At 35.2% G+C, this 12,046-nt stretch overlaps 1 long non-coding RNA gene across 1 annotated transcript; it reads left to right on the top strand.

The window, feature by feature from the left end:
- Positions 1-1,334: 1,334 nt before the first annotated feature.
- Positions 1,335-11,313, top strand: LOC148579818 (uncharacterized). Its single transcript, XR_015881036.1, has 3 exons — positions 1,335-2,078; positions 9,864-10,192; positions 10,900-11,313. It is a non-coding gene; the product is annotated as an uncharacterized LOC148579818 (long non-coding RNA).
- Positions 11,314-12,046: the final 733 nt, after the last annotated feature.

Genomic DNA, 12,046 nt, shown 5'->3' with positions numbered 1-12,046 from the left:
TTCTATATCATGTCTTACATTCTATATTCATAGAATTATTACACACAACACATGATAACTTCTATTTCATGTCTTACATTCTATATTCATAGAATTATTCTTATACCTCTTAAACACTTACTGACTTGAGCGTCGGAGTGTCTTTTGCAGGTACCCACCCCCTTGTTCTCTCCTTGCCGACGTATAACTCATCCCGACGAGAAGTTTGAAAACATTCATCGATAGACGAGCTATACACCGGCCAAACTCAGCAAGAACAATTGGCGCCGTCTGTGGAGAGCGAGTAAAATAATTCCTACACCCCTCAGGTTCATAAAACTTGAATTACATTCAAATTTTTGAACCAATTTTAACAATCTTGTTTAAGATTTTATTTAATACATTTTATCAAATTTTAATCTAACGTATCATAATATTTCACCTGTTATAATCAATCCGAGAACAAACTCGCCTTTCAACCAATCGGAAAAAAAAAACTCGATTTTCAATCAATCAAAGTACAAACTCACCTATCAATTTTACTAACTTTTTCAAAGTTCTCTACTTACACAAATAACATTATTTATTTTATTCACACATATTTTTGCATTTATATTTTGTGTAACTAATATTTACTGATTTATTAGTTATATTCAAACCTCAATATATATTCTATACAATAATGACATGTAACAACCATGTCAATTGAATTTTTATTTCATTATGTATTATATTCTTATTGCTTAATGATTTCATTTATACAATTAAATGACAGTAATGATGAGTTTAAATCTTAAAATTAGATTCTATAAAAAATTAATTATATATCAATTGTATATAACTGTTACACTATTCACTTTATGCTATTAAATTTTATGTTACTATTTGTTTAATATAGAAAATTAAACAGGCAATTTACTATTATTGCACGAAGAATATCCCTCGTCATACTGTAACTGCTAGAAACATTATACTAAATTTATAATTCAATAACTGTTTTCTTATTGCTTTATTATCAAATTAAAGCATGTCCTACAAAGCAAAATTCAGATATTCACATTTAGCATGTATGACATTCATATATGTCGTCTTCTTCTCTACAATTATCAACTTTCAAGGTATATTTTTCTATTTTGAACTCTTTTACTTTTACAATATATATTATTCAATATATGTTGCGACTTTAGACATATTTATTTTCTCAATTTATTTTATTCATGTCGTATGACCTTCACTATAAATTGTAAATATTCAATAACTAATTGGTTTGAGCGAGAAATTTATCAATAAGTTGTTGTGGGCCGGAAAAATTTCCAAGACAATTAATCATTATATCCTCGGATCTTACAATCAATTCCGTCAATGGATATCTATCTCTGAACTTTTCAATTCACATACAATCAAATGCTAAAATTGTTCTTAAGAGAAAAAGTATATCCCCCACACAACTATCTTGATTGAATGACTCTTATCACTCAATTATTTTTTGAATAAGTGCCGACATAATAACCCGACTAAGCTTGGGGGCTCACCATATCATTATTCACTTATCTTTTAATAGAGTTATAACTCATTTTATTTTCTAAGCTTAGCCTGGATCATATGATCGGCAGACATTGCTTGGGGGCTATGATCCGTCACCTTATAACTCAGCATTAATTATCATTTATTCTTTGCTTGTAACCGACACCTTCATTACCGACTTAATGACCATCATTTCAATCTTAATGACCAAGCGGTCATAACATGAATATCATTCATCAATTCTATACCTATAAAAGGAACCTTCTATATCTAATCTCAAGAAGCAACATGATAAGTTCTATAAGTTCTATATCATGTCTTATATTCTATATTCATAGAATTATTACACACAACACATGATAAGTTCTATTTCATGTCTTACATTCTATATTCATAGAATTATTCTTATACCTCTTAAACACTTACTGACTTGAGCGTCGGAGTGTCTTTTGTAGGTACCCACCCCCTTGTTCTCTCCTTGCTGACATATAATTCATCCCGACGAGAAGCTTGAAGACATTCATCGACGGACGAGCTATACACCGGCCAAACTCAGCAAGAACGGAAAATAAAATGTGATCTCTCACTCTTGATTAATTTTTCTTTCATATATTTTCTTGGTCCTACCTATAAAATAAATGCTAAAAAATTATATTTTATCTTTTAAAATAAAATTCAAAATTTAAAAAATTTAAAAAAAATCCTTAAAAATTTAACAGAACAAGTATATGTGAACGTTATACGTACTCCGTACTCAGGGAGAATGAGAGAAGGAGAGAGCGGGAGAGAGCGTTTGAGGGTGAAACACGGTGAGAAAGATGACCATGCCATCGAAAGAGATGAGGGGAAGAGCGTGAAAGGGTTTGCATCAGGTGTGAAGGAAGGATCAAGTAAGGGCAACCTTAGTTCTAGGGTGACTTCCAAGATTTCTTTTCGTGACAAGGTTATTTGTTCTATGGTAGCCTCAGGGATAAACCGGGCTGAAGCTCTACATTAGGATTACATGGCAGTAGTCACCGAAAAACCAGGAGATCCTATGCCTCCGAGAGTTTGCTTCTCCGAAGAGGCTAGAAATATCCTTTCTGAACCATACAAGGAGGCAATTGTGATTAAGGTTCTTGGAAAAAACCTTAGTTACACGGCCATGTCTCACAAACTGAAAGGGGTATGGAGAATCACTGGTAGATATGAAATTTTGGATGTGGGATTTGGGTACTTCCTCGTTAAATTTGATCGCATGGACGATCGAGAGAAGGTTTTACTAGGGGAGCCATGGATGATCTTCGGTCACTATATTGCCGTCAAGCCATGGACACCGGATTTTAAACCTTGTGAGGACACTTTCGAGGAGACTATGGTTTGGATTCGAATCGCTAGTTTGAGTATTTGGTACTATCAGGATAAAGCCATGATGAGAATTGCTTCTGCTGTGGGAGACCAGTCAGGGTGGATCTGGCTACTAAGTCAGCGGAGCGGGAAAAATTTGTTCGAGCTTGCGTGCAAATTAATCTTGGTTTGCTGGTGGTCCGAAGTGTGATTGTCGATGAGTTTGAATATAAGGTGGAGTATGAATGCTTACACCTTATTTGTGACAAGTGCAATTGTTTCGGGCATCCAGCAACTGACTGCAGAATGACCCCAATAGAGTTGGAAAAGGTGGATCGAAAGGAAATATCAGTGACCGAGACGACGGCTCAGGTGGTGCAGCCACAAGAAGCCTCAAAGGAAAAAATTTTTGAATTTGGATGCAATTCCGAAGATTTAGTGATAGTTGCAGAAATTGGGGAGGAATTGGGTGATACGTTGCATGGAAAGGAAGTGGGGTCCCAGTATTTGGAAAATGAGGCTAGTTGGACCAAAGTCAGCAGTAAAAGGAGAGAAAAATTGAGCCAATCAAACAAAGCCCAACAAAGCTCTAAAGACAAAGTGCTGGTGCACTCAAATAAGAAATTATACTAGAACCGTGACTTTGGGCTACGTATGAGAGGAGCCAAATTAGGGGTGAAGACCGGGTCGGTTGGCGGATCCCAAGCACGCATGGCGTCTTCCAAACAGCAAGGGGTGAAAGGCAAAGCTGTCTCCGTTGCGGTGCCGAATTTCACTGCCATTTTAAAAAGCGGATACAAGAGCGCCCTTCTTCTTTGCAAAATTCGCCGTCGACTCCGAACTGCCTTGGCGACACCAGCAAGCAGCAAATCAGTGAATTGGAAGGGGTGTCAGTGGAGGGACACAGGCAAACCGGGCAACAACCGGGTAAGAACAAGCAAGTCTCAGGGGGATATGATGGTGGATTTTCATCATCTCGTTAGGGACTTCGGTTGAGGTTGGTCCTTTTTACAGTACAATTGTTTTATGGATTATTTAGATTTAAGCTTTCTATTTTGGAATATTAGAGGGGTCTCTAATAAACTGGCCTGACTTCATAGTAAAGAGTTAGTGAATAAATTTCACCCTACTTTTTTCATTTTGTTTGAAACCCATATTCCTTTCGAGAGGATGAAATCTTTTTGGAATAATCTAGGTTACCATGGTGTTGGTATTGTTGAGGCTAATGGTCATAATGGGGGTATCTGGGTTCTATGTTCTAATTCAAATATTTCTGTGAGAATATTGGATGTAGTTGATCAATGTATCAGTTTTGAAATCACTATGGGCAATACTTCTAGTTACTGCAGTGCAGTGTATACTAATCCATATATACATCGACGTAAAGAACTGTGGGGTGACTTGACAGGGATTGCTAATATGATCCACGGACCTTGGATTGTGTTAGAGGACTTTAATGATGTGCTGTTGCAGAGTGAAATTAGAGGAGGGCAGTTTAGACTTGCCAGAGCAGAACAATTTGCGAAAACAATAGAGGATTGTGGGCTGTTTGATGTGGGGGCTATTGGGAGAAGATTCACTTGGTACAGGAAGGTGAAAGGTGAGGTGCAGGTGGCTAAGAAGCTTGATAGAGCAGTCATCAACCAAGACTGGCGACTGATGTTTCCGGAGGCTCATACTGAGGTGCTGGCGCGCCTTCACTCTTATCATTGCCCGTTGTTCACTAGGTGCAAGATGGCAGAGAGGGCTACCAAGGGCCATCGTCCGTTCAAATTCCAGGCTGCATGGATGACTCATCCTCTTTTTAGGAATGTTGTTCATACAACTTGGAATAAAGGAGCTCCGGATGTGGTCAAATATTTGTTGGATGTTCAAAAAGATGCAACTAGCTTCAATAAAAAGGTTTTTGGCAATATTCTTGTTAAGAAAAGGGAGCTGGAGAGGCTTTTGAATTATGTTCAGATTACTTTGGAGAGTCAGGAGGATCAATAGCTTAGGATCAAAGAGCAAGTTTTTTATCAGGAACTGAATGATGTCCTTCTTCAAGAAGAGCTGTTGTGGTATCAAAAATCTAGAGAACAATGGGTGAGATGTGGAGACAGAAATACAAAATTTTTTCATCTGTAGACGGTTATCAGGTGAAAGAGGAACAAAATTCATGGGTTGTTTTTGGAGGATGGGTCTTGGGCCACGGAGACTTTGACTCTAGAAATGGCGGCAAATTCTTTCTTTCAAAAACTCTTTTCTATAAGGGAGGATATCGACCTGGACGCCATGGGGCATTTTCCTTGCCCGTCTCTTAGTACTAAGGCTTGTCAAAAGCTAGTGGAACCAGTGACGTCTGAAGAGGTTAAAAGAGTTGTGATGACCATGAGTTCTTTTAAAGCCCCAGGGCCAGATGGATTTCAAGAAGTTTTCTACAAAGAGTTCTGGGACTCTCTTAGCAATGATGTGTGTGGACTGGTCAAGCGAGCCTTTAAGGGTGAGCCAATGAATGCGACTATTTTCGAGACTCTCGTTGTTCTAATTCCTAAAGTGGAAGTTTCCTCTTCCTTACGGGAGTTTTGGCCTATTAGCTTATGTAATGTAATTTATAAAATTGTTACAAAGGTTCTAGTTAACAGGTTCAGACCTTTCCTATCGGAGATCATTGGTCCTTTGCAAGGAGGGTTCATTCCAGGAAGAGGAACCACAGAGAATATTATCATTACTTAGGAGATTATGCACTTCATGAGGAACACTAAGTCTCGAAAAGGGACCATGACGTTCAAGATTGATTTAGAAAAAGCTTATGACAGGGTAGACTGGCGTTTTTTGGAAGCTACTTTGGTCCGGTTTGGGTTTCCAAAGGCTACCATTAATCTTATATTGAATTGTGTGACTTCCTCTTCGTTGGCAATTTTATGGAATGGGAACAAGCTCTAAAATTTCAATCCAAAGAGAGGATTGAGGCAGGAGATCCCATGTCTCCTTATCTATTTATACTTTGTATGGAAATGCTTGCTTGCTTTATCTATCATAGAGTTTCCCAAGGTTTGTGGAACCTGGTAGCGGTTTCTAGGAACGGACCACGACTCTCTCATTTGATGTTTGCAGATGATCTTTTGCTTTTCTGTAAGGCATCGAAAGCTCAAGTAATAGAGGTTATGCATTGCCTGGACTTGTTTTCTAGAGCGTCAGGTTTGAAGGTAAATCTTCATAAGTCAAAGGCCCAGTGTTCCAAGAGGGTGTCGGAGAGGAGAAAAGAGGTTCTCTTAGGGGTCTCTAACATCCGGTTCTGTAATGATTTGGGTAAATACCTGGGAATTAACATCGATCATGCTAGAGCTTCTAGGAAGACGGCTCAGGAGGTTATTAAAAAAATTTTAAGGAAGCTCTCCAGTTGGAAAGGATGCCTGCTGAATAAGGCAGGGAGGCTTTGTCTTGTTAAATCGGTTATGGCCTCTATCCCGGTTTATGAAATGCAAATTTCTCTTCTCCTGAAGTATGCATGTAATAAAATTGATTTCTTGATGAGACAGTTCTTGTGGAAAGGCCAAGCAACCGACAAAGGACTGCCTCTGGTCAGGTGGGAGGTCGCCATAACTCCTAAAAGGGCAGAAGGATTGGGTATTAAGGATACTACCTGTGCTAACATGGCGCTTCTGGGAAAGTTGGTATGAGATATCTAAATAATAGTGAGAAGTTGTGGGTGCAGGTTCTGAAGCATAAATATCTCAGGAATCAATCTGGTATGAACAAAAACAGTAGAAATTCTTCATCGGCTACCTGGAAGAACATTGTTAGTGCCTATGAGCATCTCAAGGAAGGGCTTCATTGGAATATTGGGGATGTCCACAAATAATTTTGGTATGATGAGTGGACTCCTTTTGGTAAGCTTTGCAACCTTGTTCCTTATGTACATATTTTTGAATAAGATTTCATAGTGGCTGACTTGTAGAAAGGGATGTCTTGGGAGGTTGATAGTCTTACCACACTTATTCCGCATGAGATTAAGCAGTTTATTTGTGGTCTGAGATATCCTAGTTTGACTGAGTTGGAGCCACAGTGGGAGTGGTGGCCTGCAGCAACAAAAAAGTATAGTGAAAGGGAGGGTTATAGATGGTTATTAGAGAAAACATTAAATTGGAATGTCAATAGTAACTGGAACTGGTTGTGGAATACAAACATTCTAGAGAAGTTCAAATTTACTATATGGCTTGGCTTACATGATGCTCTACCAACTGAGACCTTTCGATCCAAGCGGCATTTAGCTTCTTCAGATATGTGTAAGAGATTTAACAAGGCGCAGGAGACTATGGAGCATTGCCTTAGAGACTGTGAACGATCAAAGGCAATTTGGCATATGTTGGATCCTAGTATCCTGGACTCGACAGCTGGTATTGCTCTTGAAGAGTGGTTTCGAAAGGCCTTGGCTAACAATGGTGCGTCTTTTGGTGCAGGACTTTGGTGGGCATTGAGAAATAAGTGCAATGACATATTCAATATTGACAACTCTTGGACAGACCACAAGGTTGTTGCCTTGGCCAGAATTACCGCCAAGGACTTACAGGTTTACAGGAATCGAAACAATGTCTTTAGGTCTCTCCGAAATTGCCTGTGTTGGGAACTACCAGTAGGCAACAGTTTTAAAGTTAATTGTGATGCAAGCTTGTATCATAATTCAAATTTAGAGGGATTTGGATGTATTATTAGAGATTCTAAGGGAGATTGGATCTCGGGCTGCTCTGGAAGCATTCTCCCTTGGTCTATCATTAGATGTGAATTATTTGCTGCTTGGAGGGGGCTGGTTTTAGCTTGGGATTGCGGTTTGAGGGATATTATATGTGAAACGGATTGCCTTGACAATCTGCCCATCATGCATGAGCTTACAAGTGGGCATTCATCTGAAGTAACAGATTTGGTTCACAAGATTCAGGAGCTTTTATCTCGTCCTTGGCTTGTTCACGTTGAGTGGGTGTCTCGAGAAGCAAATAGAGCTACGGATTGGATGGTTAGATATGGTGTCAAGAGTAACTCTAATCATGTTATTTAATCTGAGCCTTGTGCTGATCTCCAGCAAATCATTCACTCGGATATAGGATAGTGTTTGCTTTGTTTCTTTCCATGTTTAGACACCAAAAAAAAAATATGTGAACGTTATTATCACAAATCTAATCACGAAAGAGATGAGATTATTTACAACTCAATTAATCATTCAATATTATTGGTAATAATATGATAATAAAAAATATTATTTTATTGTATTTATACTAATTATAAATTTAATATCAGAACATAAATAATTTACTCTAAGAATACGTTGTACTTGAATGACACTGATATACTTAAATTAGTGAAAGATTCTATATAAATGAATCGCATGAAATTATCTACCTATATGACTGTAGGTGTAGGTATTTATAGTGTGGTGAGAGAGCCATTTTTTCTTTTTTACAGTAATCTACCATTTTAGTATAAAAAAAATTCATAATAAAATAATTTTCGAAAGAAGAAAAAAAAAAGTAGCCTTCTAAAAATGATCTCAATTTGACAAACTACATCAAATATAAAGGCATAATTATAAAAGAAATTTAGAGATCAGATTTCGATATAATTTTATGATAAGTGCATTTTTTGATAATTTTTTTTACATAAATGACATATTTTAAAAACAATTGAAAAAAATGTTTAGAAATCAAATTTTTTATTTATTTTTTAAATAACTTTTCAAATATTTCAAAAAGAAATTAGATTGAATGCACGGGTTATTTGCAAACTCATGAAAAAATATCTTTTATTTATCAAATTAAATCATTTTTATAAGATTAAAATATTGTTTTTTAGACCTTATTTTGTCAAAATTGAATATTTTGAAATGACCAAATAAATGATAGTTTATTCAATTTTTTTTTTTAGCTTTAGTATATCCATATTAGGAGTACAAATTAGTTAAGATGACTCAATCTTTATTTTCAACAGGTTATTAATTCTGCAATATAGCTAACTGATTTAAATTTAGCCTACAACCTATTATTATAGGTTATTTTTTAATTCAAATACTAAACCTGATATAATATAAAGTTTGATGACATATTATTAAGTTTGACTTTGGTCTAAAATTTGTTCAAAAGCCTTACAGTTTTTGCTAAAAATAATTATTTTATAAATTTGACTTAGGTTTGATATGATAAAATTATTTTTTATAAAAAAAATTATTTAGATGCAATACATCCACCAAATTCAATGCTTACAACAATATCTAATTTTTTAAAAAAATTTTAAAATATACAAAAATATTTATAATAAAACATAACAAATTTTAAAAATTTAATATATTTTTTAATATATATTCATTTAAACCTTAATAACCTCAAGAAAATCTCACAAACTAATCTGACTAATTTATAAATTTGGGTATGATCTATTTGTAATAGACCAAGCCATAGCTAGGTCAAGGCGAATATATGCTAGCTTTAAACTTTTGAGGAATTATCTAATCTATTTTTATCATTTTCTATGACCCTTCTAACCTATATTTATCGATAACTATTAGATTGTAAAACTGGATAGCTTAGTATCCAATTAAGATATTCGTGTGTATTTGGTGGTATCCTTGATGCCAAATGTGTTGTCCAACTTGGACATATTTTTTATTTTAGAGAGATTATGGTTATTAGTTATATTTTGAATGTTCGCAAAATAAAGAGATTATGGTTATTAGTTATAGTTTGAATGTTCGCATCTAGCTATTTGTAATTATGTATAGATAAGACTTTAGCGAAATTTAACTATTAATGAGCTTAGGTAGTAATTCTCTGTTATAAAATTACTTATTCTAAAACTTTAAAAAATTTATTTTATATGTTAAATATGTGAATCATTAAATCTACTGTGTAATAATATATCACAAAAAATAATTTATCATTTAATTTTCAAATTACATGGAATCAAATTGTCTTAATTATTTCTCATTTTAAATGAAAAATATTTCATAGTCAATCTTGGTAGTAAAATGAGTTCCGTGACTAAATTAAATCTCAACTGCGAATTAGGTTAACCGAAAGGGGCGTGAAGGTCAAGGAGAGTCGAAGTCAAAGATAGACAATGCAGGAAAAAAGATTGACTAGCGATTACTTTGACTTGAGCACCAAGATTTTTACTTGACTCTCAGACTGAAAGTGGGGAACATAGTGCAAATTTTGGGGAACAAGTTGAAGAAAGAACGTGGAAAAAAAAGAATAATTGTCGAGGATTTTTTTTCCTATAAATAAGAATGTTGACATTAACACAAGCATGCATTGCAACCCACGTTAAGCCACACCAACACTCTACGAAAATTTTCAGTCACACTGACGCATGGAAGAATGGAGTGCTTGTGTATGTAAGTGTTGAATGTCATCACTTTTCTCTTATTTTTTTCATTTTTTTTCATTTTTTCTTGTTTCCTTTTCCATTATTTTTTACCGATCTTTTATTTCAATTTTTTTTATTATTTTAGTTTCTTTATTGTCTTTGTACTTTTCATTATTTTTAATTTTATTGTCAATTTCACCAATTACTCATGACCTTTTCATTTATTTCATATTATTCTCAAATTTTCTGTTTGCGTTAAGTTCATCTATTGAAGAAGCGTTACAATTGATTAAATCAATAAAGGCACTGATTAAGTAAATTCCGAGTCGAGCTCACCCTTTTAAGAGAGGAGTCGTATTTGCTCTCCGAATGAGATTTTGATACAAGCTCGTTCCGAAATTACCTGTCAAAATCGACAAAAATCGAGTGAAATAAATTGGCATGCCCAGTAAGACACTGGATAAGATTAGTGCCTTGTGACTTTACATGCAATTGCAAAGTGGTAAGATTGTAAGTATGTCTGATAACGCCCCTATTTCGACTAATGGGTCAGATTCTAAAGGGGCTGGCGAGCCTAGTATGAGAACTACAGGAGTCGAAGTTATGATGCGTGAGCATCTTTCCTATCTTTTCCTAGTGAATTTGCATCTAAATTGTTGAGTTTAATAAAGAATTAATTATCTTTTAGCCAATATGGATGCTACTTTGAATCTTGTGCAATTCTGTTTATTTTAGGTAGCATTCAGCTGGATTTGATAGAGTTTCTGCAGAAGAAGAGATGAAGGCGAATGATGCTGTCAACCCTGACCTCTCTGCACTCAAACCTGAATAACACGAGCTACAGAGGTCCAATGGACGTGATTCCAGTGGCGTTGGAAAGCTAACTTCCAGAGATTTTCAACGATATATAATAGTCCATACTTCTTCTCCAAAATCACTGCCAAGGCTGCACCTAACTTGAGATTTCTCAAGTTAGGCGCAAGACACAACAACAATACGCGAGATTGGTCCTGCCCACTTCAAGTTAGGCGCACTAAAGCCCAAGTTAGGCGTACTAAAAGGCCCAAGTTAGGCGCAGATTTACTCAACTAAACTCCAATTCATGCTGTCAAGCCCAAGTTAGGCGTGGATCCTAGTGAAGCCAAGTGGTCCCCATCCATCAATTGAAAATTTGCTGATTGCTATAATTAATTCTAATTTAAATTCAAATTTTAAAAATAGAAAAAGATATTATTTTAGTTTTAAAGATAGATTTTAAATTAATTAGGATTAGATATAAATAGGCGGATACCACCTCAACATTATTCCAGACTTCCAATTCTATACAAATTTACATTTCGTAATCCTAGTTTTCCACTCTGAACCATGAGCAACTAATCCTCCATTGTTAAGGTTAGGAGCTCTGTCTATTTGTATGGATTGATTTTATTACTTTTTCTATTTTAATTCATGTATGAATTTATAATTTAAGAATTGTTTTCACTCTTTATCTTATGAATTTGGGTGGAACGGAAGTATGACCCTCTTTCTATTTGAGTTCTTGTATAACTTGGAAAAACTCTTTACTTGAACAACAGTTTGAAAATATATTCTCCTAAATTTTAATTATCTAGATTTAACGGGATACGTGACATATAATCCTTTTACTTTTTTGGGTAATTAGAATTTTTGTGGCATAAAACTGGAATTTGATCATGTAGCTTCTAATTAGAATTAATTGACCAAGGAATTGGCAGTTAATGAATTTTAGAGGAGACTAGAAAGGTCTAAGGAATTAGGGTCTAGTCACATATAGTTTGCCATAAATTAAATCCTACATAATTAAAATAGTTAGTAAGAAAAATTAATCCGAAAAAATAGATAACTCTGAAACCTTAACTGT

This window comes from Arachis ipaensis, chromosome B10 (assembly GCF_059453495.1).
Source record: "Arachis ipaensis isolate K30076 ecotype BB chromosome B10, ASM5945349v1, whole genome shotgun sequence".
Taxonomy (NCBI): Eukaryota; Viridiplantae; Streptophyta; class Magnoliopsida; order Fabales; family Fabaceae; genus Arachis; species Arachis ipaensis.
The sequence above is the reverse complement of the archived record's forward strand: the minus strand, read 5'-3'. Positions and strand labels throughout refer to the sequence as shown.